Genomic DNA, 18369 nt, shown 5'->3' with positions numbered 1-18369 from the left:
TGTTTTCTATTTTGTATTTTTTTTAAGTTGAGAATTGCATGCAAGCAAACACTGGTGGTTCATTGAATAGATTTTGTACTCTTGTGCCATTCTTAAAGATATTCCAATGTTTTTTGATTGTCTTTTTGATTTTGTTGCTTTGAATGGAGAATTTAGAAACGTACACAGGTGATTCCAATTCTCTGACTGGTTTCTTGGGAGCAGAGAGTAAGGTGTCGCGATCAAGGATATTCATTCTGCTGGCAGCCAGATCCAATGTATATATATATGTGTTGCGGCAACCTTCCTCTCACTAAGCTTCTTATTAGTGACAGTTTGATTTTGTGGAAAAACTTATATTTTGGAAAACCAACAGAATCGCTCCATGCAGTCATCATTTCTTTGATTTTTGTTAAACTTTGAAATACCTCTGGATACAAGAAGGTTTTTGAACTTAATAACCTGACGCTCCAATCGGGGCCATTTTGAGAGCGGCTGTGTGACTCTGTATTCATACATGGTCTCTTGCCTTTGTTGTATTTTTAAGTCCGGGTGTCTCCAGACTTGTCTCTGCCAGCTCCTGTTGAACTTCAATGAACATTATTTTTCATTTATACTTCTCTGTTTGCAAAGTCAAAAACAACCCAAACCCGAAACAGCAAAAATGCAGATAGAAAAAAGGTATGGCCTAAAAAGAAATAATTGTCAGTGTCCTCTTTATGCTACCATACAAACGAACTGCTGCTGTCACTGTGATGTAGATCTTTAGATGACAAAAATATCCAGGCCCCAATGGGATTCCCTGCACACCCATAGGTCCTTCACCTCAATAGCAACACATAAGGACCAAACAGCGGAACAGCTGGTAGAACACAAAAAGAAGGTACTATCAGAGTCAATGGAAAAGGCTGACCAGCTGGCTCAGCCACAGCAATCTGCAGCCACATCCGATGTCAAAACCAGGAAGTCCCGTGCCTAGCAGCTTTCCTGTGCCAACACACGCTGTCACACACAGCGGAACCACACCTCCAGCCATCCACCCGCCGGGCCGCACCTCCCACCCCCGCTCTTCCACCAAATGACAAAAGGAGTGAGGCAAGGTGGGAGCCTCTCCAGAGAGCAGGCGCAGTGCACCAGCAGGAAAGACAACAGCGACAATGCAGATTGAGCCGAGCCACGAAGGGTGAGACAGGCGCTCAGCTTAGCGTTCAGAGGAAAGGACCTCAGGATATGTGGGAATCAGGTAGTGCAATCCTTGACCAGACGGTCAATCAGTCAAAGTTGAGGGGAGAGCAGAGTTGTCGGCTGCCAGAAGGGAGGGCGGAGGTGGCCTTATTTTCTGATGTTGGGTGATAATGACTCATACAAATGACCTTGGATCCATTATTCTTTGATCTCTTCTACACCAAAAGGTCACAAACAGTGGTGGCAAATGAGCTATAAAATAACTGAACATAACATAATTGCATAACACAATATTACAGAAGTTTGACTATGTGTACTCATTTTTTGTCAACTGTGGACAGATATTGTCAAACATGCTTTCAAAACGCCGTTTTAATCATTCTTCCATGAGGCACACATCGAAGCTTCCTGTTTTATCCACAGACTATTCTTACATGTGACTACGACAATGAACAGTGATGAACGTTTCAATGCAGAAGGCAAGCCAAACAAAACTAAACCAATATAAATATTTCCAAATACACAATATGCGATCCACGGAATTTACTGTCTATCTCTGCCAGTTTTTTCATGGTGAATTGATCAGGTTACCATTGGGGTAATTGAGTGGGCAGGCTCGATCCAAAAGCTTGATTAATATGTCAACCAATCACAGTGCTTGCCATGGGACTACCTGGCGTGGAGCTTTTTTTGGACCCTGTGGCTCTGATCTGAATTTTTGCAGCTGGCAAAATTTGGATTTCACTAAATAAACCTCAGTGGGTGCCAGAAATACTGCCTGCCCCAGGCCTTCACAGGCATATAACTATGAAACTACAGAACTATGCAATTGTCAAATAGCTATAATGCACGCCAGTCTCAGTCATATTTTGCAGTTTTCAGAGAATTGTATAGTTATTAAACATTGTCCGTTTAATGGGAGTATATTAGTTCCCCAAGCACCAGCTAAGAGATGGGGGGGGGGGACCTATCCAATGATGCCCTTACCCCTGCTGTAATATCACATATCTTACTTTATTGTCCATTACACTGTACTGTGATGAATTCAGAAATTCTTTAAAACACCTCCAACATCACTTTGTATGTTAAGCAGATATTCTTTAGACAGACAGGAGGAAACAAGAGGGAATAGTTTAACAGAGGGGAATGTGATTAGATATCTGATTATCATAACAATGTGGATTGAACATCACCACTGTCAATGCATTGGGCAGCATAAAGCCATTGTGTTATGCCTGCTTGTGTCATTATGGAAGGGGAGCCGCCATTTAAAGACCAGTCTTGGTCCTGCAACCATTGGGAGCAGTCCAGCCAGACCAATAAGGCAATGCACCTACGTCACCACCATACCCTGTTATATTAGGACTTGTATGGCCTCATTAGCGAGGTGCTGCCTGACTCCATGAGCACAATAAGAAAGGGAATCACCTCTGGGCATTCGTTCTCTTGATTAGCGAGACAAACTAATGTCCCTAACCGCTCACCTTATAACTGAAGGTCAACACAAAATGCATTTAAATACTCCACATAATCCATTTTCTTATTCGCTGCCTGTCCGATTCTTTTTTAGGTTTTGGCTCAAAGATGTCAAAAAGTGACACTTTGTATAAACAGAAAACAATTTTAAGAGTAAGAAAAAGAGAGGATGGACTTCTCAGATAGGTACATCTGACAATGCTATGACCCCCCCGCACACCTGTGGCACAACAGAGCATGTTGCCTGCCATTCGGATTTAGCAAGTGAAATGGATTTAACTGACTTGTCTTTTTCCTTGATGTATGTCTTGCTAATTCAAAACACGTGATAGTCAATGCAGTAAGTGACTGCAGAATAATGTGACATCTCAAAGCTCTAATATTGCTGTCTCACCCTGATTAAGTGCATAGACCCGTATGACTCCTGTTCTGTCAGTGTTTGTTGAAGAGGAAACATGCCTACAGAAATAGGCAGCATCTGCTTCGTGTCCGTGCACAGTACTGAATCCTTAAAATCAGAATAATAAATAAAGATATATAATAATAATAATAATAATAATAATAATAATAATGATGATTATATAATGCAGGGCAGCCTTCAATATCCATAAAAAAGGGTGAACGTACTTATTCGATTACAGGATAGTTGTGACATCACAACTGACCTATAATAAGAAAATGGTATCATAATACGCTTCAATTGTGACATCACAATGCCTGCTGCATGAGCCAACAAAGTTCAGAATTCCAGCTGCCACTGCAGCAGTTAGTTAAAGCTGTCATACACTTTTCACATTCCTTGCTTGTTAAATAGATTTCTGTGACAGTTTATTAATTAATTGGTTTTGGTAGAATGTTTAATGTGTGTACTGCAAGAGTTTAACAAGAGTGGGGCGTGGCCGAACGCCGAAGAAGATGGCCACGCCCCACTCTTGTTGGGCCGAACGCCGAAGAAGATGGCCGCCTAGCACAGCCGCTCCGCCTCATCACCTATTATATCAGCATTAAGTCCCTTTTTTCTTTAGTTCTACCTACCTTTTCCTCTCGCTAATCAAGAATTTCACCCGCTCCGAACATAATAGAAGAGGTTTGGCTGCTGTCCTTCTGCTCGCAAAGTTGCTGCGTCTCCCGAAGCGGGAGCTCCTACTGTCAGCCTTCGACGCGCCGTTCCTCATGTTGAGAGGTGAGGCGTAACGCGACGCTGCGGATTTGGCCCTACACTACTCCGTAGTGCAACCCCACCTCTGGTGTTGCAGGCCTACTGCAAGGATATAAATAATAAGTGAGAACTTTTTCTTTTATTCATAGATCACTTGTGAATTACACTACGCTCGTAAGGCAGCTACTTAAAAGTTACATCACAAGAGTTTACTCCTTTGGAACGTTATCTTTTTTTATTACATTTCAAAGTAGAGAAGTGGCTCTGCTTTAAGTAATATTTACCTACTCAAAGTCATTTGATATTACACTGCATTAATCATCTAACTAATACTACTTCAGCCAATTCATGTTTTTTCCTGGCACGTACACAAATATCTATTTTTGTTATTGTGTCTACTACGGATGTTACAGAAGAATTTCTTGTGCTGAAGGAAAGAAAGAGTTAGATTTACTGTGTTTCCATCTGGACATAGTTGCTTTACTCCTAATATCTGTTTAGCCCTTAACCAAGTCTGGATTTGCAGTTGGAGCGCATGAGCTTTGTGCCATACTTCTTCATATATATTGGTGGTGCTGTATTATTCTCTCTTAGTATATCTCATCTATAGTCTGCTCCTTATTATCTATGACTATTCACGTCAATCTCTAACTAATAGAGACAAGCACTTTGCATAATATGGATATAAGAATTGCATACTAATTGATTTAACATCACCATACTTGGATAACTATACCCCCTCTGAAAGTTAAATACGTCATTCTTTACAATCATATAAGATTGTCTTGAACTATGGCTGGCAGCACAATCATATTATTGATCTTCAACTACAGTTCAAATGGCTGCTAGCAAAGTCATTCAGAAAAATATGTCTACTGCAAAAGAATCTAACACATTGTCGACAAACCTCAAAGACCTAAAAGTGACTCAACAACGCCGCTTGGTATTTCTGACCCTGCCATTGAAGCCATACTAGCTGAAATTAGAGCACTTAAACCATTCGTTGAGACCACAAATCTTACGCTACAGCAATTAGATGACAGATGGAGGGTATTTGAAGAGTGAAGAAGTGGAAAGAAGAGTGGGGTTAATAGAACATTTATTCCCCAGAGTTGTACGGATTGAAAAGTCCATCAAAGACCTTCAAAACTCAACACATCCTTAGAAAACCGCAGCAGACGTAACAATCTATGAATTTCCAGTCTGACTCCATTGCTATCTTGCAAACATGTCTGCCTGCCATACTACATCTATCTCCGGATACAGCTCTTAACATAGAGTGTGCTCAAAGAATAGGTCAACCTTCAGCCTCCACTACTTCTCGTCCTTCACCTAGAACAATAATATTTTATCTCCTGCAGTACTCCCAGCTTCAGCTCATGGTATCTACTGTCAAGGAACGTAAATCCCTCATCTGGCATGGTAACAAGATATTCATCTCTCAAGATGTGGCTAGAAGCATGCCCCAGGCACAAAACTATTCCTATCTTTTTACCCTGCCCTGAAGCAGCTAAATATTAGATATGGACTATACCACCCGTGCTCTTTTAAAGTTATGCATGAGAGTTGCACAGCCATGTTTGATAACCCAGCTGACCTAAGGACCTTCGTTCAATCCATCAAAAATGAAGGCATGGACACTTCCTCCCCTACTAATGCCTCTACCTCCTCCACTACATGAGAACTTTATTCTTTCACTTATTGTTCTTTTTTTGCTACTTACTTAATGCCATAGTTATTCACTTATCATAATGTGATGGGATGGGCACTGTGGCTGCGTCCTTCTTCTACTACTACATTTTCTATCCCTTTTTTTCCCCATGTTCTGTCTGATCCTTGTAGTTGCTTTTATTCCTTGTCCATACACATTCAGTCCATGATTCGACTCCCTATCGACTTTCCTGTTCCCCGATGCGTTTACCTTTTGTGTCTCTGTTTGGGTATTTACGATTTAAATTACATTTCTACTGTACTAAATCTAAATTTATTTTACAGTTTTAAGCTCTGTGTCTATCACTATTTGAATGATTAAATGACCGTTAAGTGTATTACATGGAACATCAAAGGCTGTAATGATCCCATCAAAAGATGTAAAATTATTTCTCACCTTAACAAATTCAAACCATCAGTCCTGTGTATACAAGAAACACACCTATCTAGTAAAGAAGCAATGAAACTTAAGTCCCTTCAGGTTAAGGCGGTTATTTCCAGTCCAGCTTTAGCCAAAAAATACATAGAAATGGAGTTGCTATATTAATCAGTAAAAAACGATCCTTTAAAATTCTAGATCAGGGTGCCGATACCAATGGTAGATGGGTCTGGGTAAAACTTTTTAATTGAATCTACACATGTGTCCATTTAGAACATATATGGTCCTACTATGCCTGATCCAAACTTTTGGATCTCAATCAAACAAACGATACTCAAAAACTAACTTCACATATCTGGTCATGTATGGTGATGTCATTCAGGTCCTTGATCCATTTAACGATCGAAAATCTAGCTGTGTATTTAAAACTAACAAAACTCATAAATCCTTTATGAGCTGCCTAGCCGAAACAGGCCTAATTGATACATGGAAGTTGTCCCACACGCAACTCGATTATACCTTTCACTCACCCCCTCACGCCTTGATTATATTTTCTCCATGAAAACCCTTACTGGCTCCATCGTTGACTCTAAAATGTCAAGTATAATTTAAGATCACGCCCCTGTATGTACGTCCTTTTCTCTTTCAGATATAAACAAGACCTCTACTCATTGTACACTTAATAACTTTCTTTTACAAGACCCACAGTTCATTCAATCTGTATATGCATTCTATCAACAATAGTTTGCAGACAATCAAGACTATGATACCTCTGTTGTAAATAATTGGTATGCGTGTAAAGCAGCTTTATGAGGTTAAAAAAAAATGTACGTAAAAAACACTTGGGGCCTCATTAAGACCTGGCGATATGGGTTTAACGGCGCCGGCAGCTCTACCCATACCGCCCTATTATGAGGTCCCTTTGCGGGACCCGCTCTGGACGTCTGGTCAGACCAAACGTCCTTTGCGGGTCCCGCGAGGTGACTAGCATGTTAACAACGGGCCCGTCATTAACAGGCCTGTTGTCAACATGCTCCCCATTCCCATTGAGCCCTATGGGGGCTGAAATGGGAATGGGGATGGTCCGGGTCCAGGTTCCCTGAATTGGGAAATACCGGGCCCTCCAAAGTCGGAATGGCCTGGTATTTCCCCATTCAGGGACCATGGACCCAGACACGAGTTTGGAGGCAGACATGCCCTTAATAAGGGCATGGCTGCCTCCAAACTTGTAATGAGGCCCTTAGATGTTCTTTATTCTAACTTACCCAAGCCAAGCAACTTTATTATCAGAACTCTTGCCCGGCCAACCTCCGTCAGATGTTAGCTCTGCGCTTTCAAATCAATAAAGATATCACCAATCTCACTGCAGGGACCATACTTAAATATAAAACAAAAATGTACCAAACATCAAATAAAGCTCGCAAGGTGTTAACCTCTTATTTGAAAACAAAATAGGAAAAGTTCTTTATTTCCCACATTAAAGATACCTCGGGCATCTCACATTAATGCTCTGATGACATACTTAACTGTTATAATATGTTTTATGGTGATCTATATACACCTGAAAACCCTATTCCTCATGATAATATTGTGTCATATTTCAATAATATTAGTAGAACATCATACCCTCAAATTGATCTTTCCCAGTTAGACAATGATATTACACTTCCGGAGATCACTATCAACGACTTGGGTAAAGGCAAGCACCTGGTCCTGATGGCCTATTCAGCGAATTCTAGGCTAGTCTATCTGATTCCCTTTCCCCCAAACTCAAAACACTTTTTTATTTCTCAAAACTCATCTTCTGGCTCATTTTCAGAAGCTTTACTTATTGTATTTCCTAAACCAGATAAAAACCCTTCAATTCCCAGTAATTATCGGCCCATTTCCCTTATTAATATTGAAAGCAAAATGTTTGCTAAGATACTAGTCAATAGAATCGAATCCTCACTCCCGGCCCTCATCATATCAGACCAAACTGAATATGTAAAAGGACGCAACATTTCCTCAAATGCAAAAGATAAGAAAGATTTACAAGGTTCTGCAGCCATTGCATTGGATGCAGAAAAAGCATTTGATCGTGGTAATTGGGATTTTATGTTTCGAGCCCTACATTGGCATGGTTTTGGTGATAGGTTTATCTCCCTAGTCAAACTTCTGTACTCTCCAAAATCCTCAATTTTTCTTAATGGCCAATCTTCCTCCTACTTCCCTCTACTCTGAGGCACTCAGCAAGGCTGCCCTTTCTCATCGATCCTGTACATTCTTTCACTGGAACCATTATTATAATCCATTAGATCCAATAAAAATATCCCGGGTATTCCAGTGGGGACCTCACATACAAAAATAGCTCATTAAGAATCCTAAACTTCACCTCCCTACTTTACTTAATACACTATCTCAGTTCGGCCAAGTATCAGGATACAAACTTAATAAAGACAAATCAGAAATTATGCCCCTAAATTCCAATTGTCACAAACACGATATTGATACCTTCAGCTTTAAATGGTGCAGTGAATTGATTAAATATTTGGGCATTCACTTTGCACTCGCGATACATGATACTATCAAACTTAATACCCAGATATTGCTTGATAGACTCAAAGATCTAACTTCCAGATGATCCACCCTCTACCCCTCCTGGTGGGGACGATTAGAAACTATTAAAATTATGGTTTCCCATATTGTTCTATACTATTTGCAGCTGCTTTATGTCCCTCTATCACTTCCCATTCTCAAATCTATATACTCTTTTCTACTGAACTTCCTTTGGACTTTGGGGTGTAGGAAAAATAAATAGAATAGCCTTAGCCTAGCTGAAAACACCTTATGACATGGGAGGGGTCAGATTTCCTGATTTTAAAATGTATCACTCTGCTTTTCTCCCAAAACAATCCCGTCACCGGTTTGCTGACCCAGAAATTTCCGACACGCCCACATGGTGTACTTTGGAGAAATATTTAGTTCACCCATATGAAGTCAATGACCTCATCTATGTATTTAAACATTTATCTATAGCTATTTCCGATCCGATTAACGCCTCCATCTCAGCCCCACAAGTCTTTCTTTTTCCTCATACCAAAAGTCCCAATAAGTGCCTTTCCTCATTATTATGGCACAGCAAGAATATTGTGATTAATAATAAGGTTCTTAGTCGGAAATCATGGTTAAAAAAGGGAATCAGATTTATTCAACAAATTGTTCAAGGTCCCTCCATTCTCTCCTTTCAGCAATTATCACTTCAATTCGCCACTCGCAAGGCAGACTATAATTACTATAACAAACCAGTTAATTCCTGCCTAGATGCACTCCTTCACTTCTCCAATGTGGTTCTCTCACCAGATGCTTTTAGACTACTACAGTTTACCATGATTAATCATGTAAGAGACTCGAAATTTTACAATATTCTTGCCTCAACATCTGAGATTTGTTCTATACGTTTTAAATGGAAAATTACTTTGGTTGCCCTTTGGAAGATCATACTTGGTCCCTTCTGTTTTCCAAAATCAAAAATATTTCTGTTTCAGCGAATATTACTCAACATTATTTCTTCTTTATTCATAGACTGTTTATTACTACTGAAAAACTAGCAAAAGCTGGTCTTGTAGTTCGGCACAAGCCTCATATGACACATGTTCTTTAATTGTCCATTTACTTTCAGGTTTTGGCAAAATATATGGAAGTTCATCAAACGTATTTTGTCTGTGGATATTCCGTTGTCTTTTTTAAATATCGTTTTAGGTAGTTTGGCTATCACAATTAACTTTTCACCTGACTCTGCCAAACTTTATGATTTGTTGTTACAGCATTGAAATGTATTACAGTTAACTGGAAAGACTCCCGGTCTCTCTCTGCTAGAGGATGGTGGTATTCTATCTGTCACACTCAAAGAATGGCACTATTTATGGCTAACAACCTAAATTCTTTGCCTAAATACAATGCTAAATGTTTTTTTTTCATTCGCTATCTCAACTGTCAACTCGCATGCACATGAGCCTTCTTATTTACACTCAATATTACAGCTATCTTATAATAGATTTATTTACAGGCTTGTTTTATTTCACAATTACAGTTGTCATGTAAACCTGATAAATACATTGGGACTCATTACAAGTTTGGAGGTAGCCATGATGCTATTAGCGCCATGGCTGCCTCCAAACTCGGGTCCGGGTCCGTGTCCGGGTTTCTTGAATGAGGAATTACCAGGTCATTCCAACCTTGGAGGACCCGGTAATTCCTCATTCAAAAAACCAATCTCCATTCCCATTCGAGCCCCCATAGGGCTAAATGGGAATGGGGAGGGAGCTAATAACGGGCCCGTTAATACCAGGCCCGTTGTTAGCTCCCTGGTCCCCTTGCGGTACCCGCAAAGGACGTCTGGTCTGACCAGATGTTCTGAGCGGGTCCCGCAAGGGAACCTCATAATAGGGCGGAATGGGTTTACCGGCACCATTACCGGCGCCATTAAACACATTCCGCCCACCTCGTAATGAGGCCCATTGTCTTACTATACCCTCCTCCCTCCTTCCTTCTCTTACATTTGTTTCGTGTCTGTACCTTGTCTATCTCCTTGTATGTCTCCCCATTTAAATCTGTCTCCTAAGCAGACTTCTGGTAACAATTTGTTACTACAATTTTCACTTCTTCATTCATGTATATTAACTTAATTTGTTACCAAATATATATTGTATAATGAGTACCGTTATTATTAGCAACTTAAGACTTCTGTTAATCGTGTGTTCTTGGTTCAGAATGACTTCTGCATTGTGCCAAAACTTGTACTTTTTTTTCCTTTATTCTATAAAACTAATATACTTATTAAAATTAAAAAAAGACTTTAACAAGTGTGAGTAAGAATGAAGATTAACCCTGCATACTGCACAGGGAGTCTTGATACTATTAAAGAAACAGAGGCAAGCATTATGCTTCAACGTCTTTATTTCTACGCTTCAGAAGTTTCAACAAATAACAGAAAATGCTATACAACTTTTCATTGGTCTTCATTGCAAGTTTGCCAGTCCAGAAACAAGGGTGCCGGTAATCTCACTGGCACCCTTGTTTCCGGACTGGCAAACTACAAGTCTGCCTGCCGGGACCGTTGTATCCAACAGGTCTGACCATGCCTCCTATGGGGCAGACGAATGACATGGTTAAGGGTGGGCCAGGCATCGCCTATATACAGGACGAAATTAAACATATTAACTTGTCTGTCGTATGCAATGCCTGATCTGGAAGGGTTAGTAATACTCGCTTCATATTACTCCCTCTGCCATTGACGCTACTGGCTTAAAGTAAAAGGTTCTAAAAATGCTATTTCTAGCCCAGTCTTCTGTGCACAGAATCTCGCTCAGAGATACTCCTGTTGTGAGTGCATAGGACACCAATGCACCCCTCACTGAGTGCGCTCCAAATCTTGTCAAGTCAATTCCTTCTAACTGCATGATTTTGCGGACCCATCTCACTATAGTGGCAGTCGCTTCCGCTTTATGCGGTTTTCTATGCGCTATTAGCAGTTGAAACACGCCTGCTGGGCGAAGCTCAGCCATCCTACTTTTGTATTCTTGTATACATGTTGCTACGCATAACTATGGTTGGCCGGTCAGATAAGGATATGAGATTGACGAGGAGTTCATCTTAGTCCTTATAGTGTGCGTGAAGGTTATCGTATTGGGCCCATACGTTTTTTTAAATGCTTTGACGTCCGATACTCTCCTACACGACACTAGTCCTAAAAGCATGGCTAGTTTACCTGATAATTGCATCAGAGACAAATATTTATTCGCTGGTTAGTTCATTAGAAATAACAGCACTATGTTCACATGCCAGAGCTGGGAGTATCTCACTTCTGGTGGTATTCGGAAATGGGCTCCTTTCATAAGCCTAGTTACTGCTGGTTTGTGCCCTAGTGTGCCCCGTCCACCTGTTCATGCACTGCTGACATTTCTGATCTATAAACTCCTAAGGTCCTGAAGGCTTTGCCTGGGTTGCTGCTACAGGGGCAGAAATCGGATGAAAACCTCTACCATTACACCAGGCTGCCCAGCGACTCCATGCTGCGCCATAGCTTCTTCGCATTGAGGGAGCCCATGAGTCTGTGATGAGTCCTGCAGCTTGTTCCGAAATTCCTGGCAGTGACCATCTTTGCCTGATACTTTGCATTCCACAAGAGGAAGTGTCCACTTCACTCTCAGAGGATGAAATGACCCAGTTGGGTCCATGAGCAGGTGTTTTCCTGTGGGAAGAATCCGTGGTAAGTTCACGGAAAGCTCCATCAGGGTTGGGAACCACACTTGGGATTTCCATACAGGAGCTACGATTATTGTCGTTGCCTTTTCCATGCAAATTTTCGCTAGTGCTTTGCTCAACTTCATGAAAGGGGGGAAGGCAAAGTGCAATTTCCCATGCCAATCCTGAAGAAACGTGTATGTCCCTAGAACTGTCTGATCTGGTCTCCAACTGAAGTCCCTGTCCTTCTGAGTGTTCAGTCTGGAGGCGAACAGATCTGTGCATATGGGACCCCATAGTTGTTCCACTTGTTTGAAAACGTTTGTGTCCAGTCACTGTCATCTGTCAGGTCACGGGAATTCCAGTCCGCTCTCCTCTGCTAGGAGTCTGGACATCGTCGCTCCCAGGTAATTTATATATCGGACTGCTGAGATGTTGTCCATCTTCAGCAGGATTCAGCAGTTTGCTTTGAATTTCGTAAATGCTTTTATCGTGAACGATCCAGCTAACAGATTGAGACTTTAGATCAAGACGCATCTCGTTCATGCTCCATTCCCCCCCCTGTCTCTAAGGTGCCACAGAACACTCTCCAGCCTGCTTTGCGGGTCTCTGACTCTACCACTAGGTCTGGTCAGACTCCAAAAATGGCACATCCGTTCCATGCTTCCATATTCTGTAACCACCATTGTAATTCTGTTTTAGACTCTTGGTCTAGTGGTACCGACCGATGGTATATCAGCCCTTGCTTTATATGTTTGATTTTTGGCCTTTGCAGCACCCTGCAATGAAGGGGGCCTGGGAAAATTGCTTGAATGGAGGAAACTAGCAGTCCTACAATTCTTGCTAAGATTTGTAGCGAGATAATCTGTTTGTCGAGGCATACTCTTATCTCTTTTTTGATATCCTGGATCTTTTTGGCTGACATCTCTAGTGTTGCCTTTTTTGTGTCTACTACAAATCCCAAGAAATCGTGACGTTCCATTGGGGTCATGTCCGACTACTTCTGATTGATCAAAAACCCTAATGACGTCAGGAGGTTGTTTGCCCAGGACGTTTCAATGATTAGCTTCTCCCTTTCGTCTACCAGCAGCAGGATATCATCTAGGTATATAATTATACAAATCCCTTTTTCTCTGATGGCTGCGCTACTAGCCTCATGAGCTTCGTAAATGCCCAAGGTGCTGAAGTGAGGATGAAGGGCCTTGTTTTGAATTGCCATAATCGCCCTTCCCACTGAAATGCTAGAAATGGTTATGTGGCTTCTACGGGTACTGCGAAATAGGCATCTTTTAGGTCTATCCTCATTAACCAGTCCCCTTCTCTTAGTGTGTCTCTCGGCTGATGGATCCCTTCCATCTTGAAGTGCCTGTATGTCACCCAGCTGTTTAGTTCCTTTAGGTTTATGACTGGTCTCACTTTCTCTTTTCTGTGGACCAAGAACATATTGCTCAAAAATCTGGGGGTTTGGGTGCATGGCTAGATGGCTCCTTTGCTCACGAGTTGCTCTAGATCGCTGTGCAGGAGATCCCTTTCTGAGTATGCCATGTGAATGGGGTGCGGATATACCTCAAGCAGTGGATCCTGTACAAACTCTATCTGCAACCCTGTAGTTGTCTGCAGCACCTATGCATCACTGGAAAGCGTGCACCAGTTCGGCCAGAACTGTCGGGTCCTCCCTGCTACTGGTGGGTAGCTCGCTTGTGTCAGAGTTGTGTGCTCTTCCAGCTCCCCTGCTCCTGTGTTCTCTGGGGAATCTCCTTCTGGTTGATAAGAAGGCATCTTGCTGCCTCCCTTCCCAATAGTGCGCTCTATTTCCATGAGGTCTTTGTGTGTCCGGTCATGGTAAAATCTCTCCCCAGGTAAAATCTTCTTTATTGAAGATTGCACTTTTTCCAGGGAGTTGTAGGTACCTACAAATCTCTCCATTTCTTTCCCGAAGGTTTCTCCGAAGAGTAGGACTTCAGCTGCTTCCCCCGCCTCGTAATTGGCGATGTCGCTCAGCTTTCAGTTTATTTTTAGGAGGAGTCCTTTTCTGCTCTTAGAGGAGATTGCGCAATTGGCGTCAGTTGGCTACGGTGTCCTCATTGATTTCTTTGCTGTTGTCCCTAGCTCTTTCTGATAGGTCAATTTTTTTCACCAATGGACCTGTAAGTTCTAGTACCTTCTCCTCACAACTCTTCCAAGACCTTTCTCAGTAGTCCTCATTCATATTGCTCATATTATCTTCTCTTGGGGAGCGGGTCTTGGATCTGTCCTGTGTTGTTGACCTGGGGGAGTCCGGGTCTTGTATTCTCCTGAGGGCTCTGAATCTCAGGCCCTTTTGTGGATGTGCTCTTTTGTTTTACCTTGGTGCTGGTTTGTTCCTGGCTTAGCAGAGACAATGTTGCCAGCCTTTCTTGTAAGGGTATAACTCCTTCTGCCACTGCATCGACCAGGGAGCTACCCAGTACTTCTTTGAAAATAAGCGCTAAATCTTGCGCTTCTGCCTCTTCACTCCATTCTTGGTCGGACCTCTTTAATATTTTCTGGGTGCTGTGCCACTTACCTGCAAGCAAGTGTAATCAAACGTCCGCTGCTCTTTCTTGTCTGAACTCTTATTCGAGTGTAGCTGGCCCCCTGTATTACAGCTTGACTTCGCTTGATGCTTTCTTTGCCAAGTATGCTCTTAACCGGTAACTCTGTGCTATACCGTGCTGTGCAGGCTTCGTTGGCACAGCTTTTATGTCAATTGTATATAGTATAGATATTGTAAGATATAATGCGGCTTGTTAGTGTGCTTTACTGAGCTTCATCCGATGGAGCTGGCTCGTAATTGTGAGCCACGTCATGTGTGCGACGCGGGTGAGCCAGGCAAGAGTGGGGGCTGCTGCACTCCTTTGCTGAAGCCCAGAAACCCGAACGAAGACCCTGGCGCACTTTGAATTAAGCTGGGGCACCGCCGTCTTTTGCAGGCACTATGAATCTCGCAGTATGCACCCACACTGCGCTACTCCGGTGTTGCACGTCGCCTACTGGAGGCTGCGGCTGCGTTATGTGAGTTAATCTAATGTGTGCAACACTCTGTCACCATGATGTCTTGTGCTAATGAGCCTTCAGTCGTACTCTCACATATTGATGCTCAAATTAGTCTATAAGTACATGTTTATGTATGCTCTACTGAACCAATGAGTACTTATTCATAACTATTTTGCAAGGATGTCAAAATCATAACATATACACCGATTTTCTAGTGCATGTACGCTCTACAGTAAACATAGGTACTTATCTTGCTGAAGAGCAGGAAAAGAAGAGGAAGAGCAGAGAGACAGGATGTGAATACTAGACCTAGAGGAAATAAGACTACAGAGACTGTGTAGAAAAAGGGAAATGTAGTTTGAAAAAATAAAAAAATAAAACATTACATGTTGTATGGCATTTTCTGTTATGTGGTGAAACTGCTGAAGAGTAGAAGTACAGAAGTTGAAGCATAATGCTCGCCTCCAGTCTTGACATAGAATCTGCAGACATACATTGATTATATAGATCAGCAAATGGAAGACCTCTTACATTAGATTATACAAGAGTCCAGGTATTAAAGGGGATTACAGTGAATGGCCATGTATTATAACTGATAAAATACCACCTACCATATGTAAAAAGGGTATTACAAAAAACCTTGGAGTTTCGTGAACTTATATAAAAACTCAGCTTTTAGCTTCGTGCCTCTATTTGGTCACGGAACGTCTCGCTGACTTGCAATATCCTTATAACGTGCTCTATCCCATATACATTTGTCCCTGGTGATAGTGATATGATTAGAATGTGTATATCATTTCATTTAATCTGTTGCAGCTGATTAACCATTTTGAAAGATAAAAGGTTCGAATAGTGGCATGGACACTAAACACCATGCCAGGATCACCTGCTTTCATTTGTATAATGGCCTCGTATTCCTGTGATCAGTGATGGTGTACCCAAAGGAGAAGGTTGTTTATGACTTAACAAGCAAAGAAGAATAACAGAACATTGATTTCTTAATGTTTGATTTGTTTAAAGAGACATTTCCTAAAAACATTTATTTGAACTTGATGCCAGATTGCAGATGTACTCTGCTAAAAATACTATAATGCAAGACAGAACAAATGACAGAAGTGCAACATCCATTAGCCACATTTCCTTACCCAAGACTTGTTACAGAAATATATCGATTTCCTATTATTCATCCACTTTATTGATTCTCAATGTATTAACTTGATAGTTCGGAAAATACTGAGTTAGCTGCGCCAGAACTCAAACGTGAAACCAGCGTGTTGAAAGTATATGTCAGCAGGGATGCATATCCGACTCAGCTATCTTACCGGCTATTGATGGACTCTGTCAAAAACGCACACAGACAGATTATGGAATTATATATTTTTGGGCCTAAAATCACCCAGTGTCCTGAAGAAAAACACCTTAGAGATCATTTTCGAGGTCTCTGCATCATAAATGGAGACGTGCAAGACATTTGTTATTTATGCAAATTGTTCCTCAAGAATATTAATGAGGGATATCCTGAAAACCCATACCGATCCCGCCCTCGAGGCCTGGAGTTCGACAACCCTGTGCTAAGGTGTTACACCTGTCTGAAGGCCTCCATTCATGCTGTGGAGGATTTTCAATGTTTTTGAAGGCATAGGGCGGTGGGCGGAATGGCAGCTACCTCTCTGCCTCCCTTCTTCCCTCCACCTTCAAAAACAAACAATTTTTTTGCCAGCACAACATTTTCATTCTGGCGTTAGACCAATTAATTCCTATTGAATATGCCTGTTTTTTTTTTACACAAGCAAAAAGCAGGCAGATTCCATAGGACATCATTGTAAACACTGCCTGTCGTGCGTGCACGGCAGGCAGCGTTTACTCTATTTGCAATGTGGCTTGCAAAAGAGAGGTGTAAAGAGGCTTCTGCTATCTCTTTACACTTCTCTCTTGTACTTTGCAGTGCAAATGACGAAAATTGCCAGAGGGGAACGGTTAGCACATAAGTTCAGTGCAGAACTACTAATATGTAGTGTACTAATATGTAATGTACTAATAGTGCAGCCACGATCATCCGAGGGAGAGGGCAGGAGCCCCTGCCCGCACCGACCACTCACCCAGGAGCTGCAGTTGTGAGCAGCCCATCTCGAGATCCCACATCCACCAGCACGGGATTACCATCATCCAGGGTGAGGTCTACAAGCCCCTGCTCACCCTGCATTCGAAGCCCCTGTGCACCCTTTGAGTAGTAAGCGTACCGCTCATCTTGCCTGTTTGAAATCCCTGTCTGACCTTGTCCCATTCTGCTGCCTGACCTTGCAATGGCGGGCGCAGCGCGGGATGAAAACGAGGCTCCAGCCTCGTGGCCTGATTGCTAGGCAACCGAAGGCCATCTAAGTGGGAAACATCCGCCGGCAGGCGGAAACGCCGGCCAGGAGGCGAAGGCCAGAGGAAAAGGCCTTGTTTGCCCTTGTTCGCCGGTGGATGCCGCCAGCCGCCTATTCCGACTCCAAGGACTAAGTCATCTAGCTCCACCACCACATCCCACCGCTCGCCCAGTTACTACTAGTCTGCAAAAGGTGAGAGCCCCATCTGGTTGCTAACCATGCCACTTGTGCTTGCAGATCAATGACTATTGTTTACGCTTCATCTGTATAATCTGCTGACACCCGGCCAGCACCGTACTTCCTATTAGAGCTAATCTTTCATTGTGCCCCATTGCACTGCCTGTGCACCACCAGAGACTATATCACTGACTGCCCTGATCAGATCACTGTAGCATTGTACTTACAGCCAGTGCTCTCCTGTGCCGCTCTTGCCCAATTGGCACTCTGATCCTGTGTTTACACTGTATTCTAATACTGTAGCTTACAGCCCAGCTCTCAGCCTAACGCTGTCCCACGTGCATCAATGGTATTTAGCCTAGCTCTTGTCCCACTTAGGATTATTGTTGTTAGCCTAATGCTTCTGCATGTATGATAATGTCATCTAGCCTAAACTGCACCCCTCCTAGGATTATTGCTACCAGCCTACTAGCACTTTACTATTGACTACGGTATCTAGCCTTATTGGTGTAGACAAAGTGAGCCTAGCCTCATCTTACACCACCCCACATCCTTAGCTATGATAAACTGGATATTGTGCATCATGTTCCCCTTCTGCCTTGTCCCAGCGGACACCCCATGCACTGGCAACCACTTCCTCGCCCTCAGTAATGGGCTCACCAAACTAGCTTGCCCAAGACACCATCCCATCCCCT

The sequence above is a fragment of the Ambystoma mexicanum genome, chromosome 5q, assembly GCF_040938575.1.
Source record: "Ambystoma mexicanum isolate Mex_15411 chromosome 5q, UKY_AmexF1_1, whole genome shotgun sequence".
NCBI lineage: Eukaryota > Metazoa > Chordata > Amphibia > Caudata > Ambystomatidae > Ambystoma > Ambystoma mexicanum.
The sequence above is the reverse complement of the archived record's forward strand: the minus strand, read 5'-3'. Positions refer to the sequence as shown.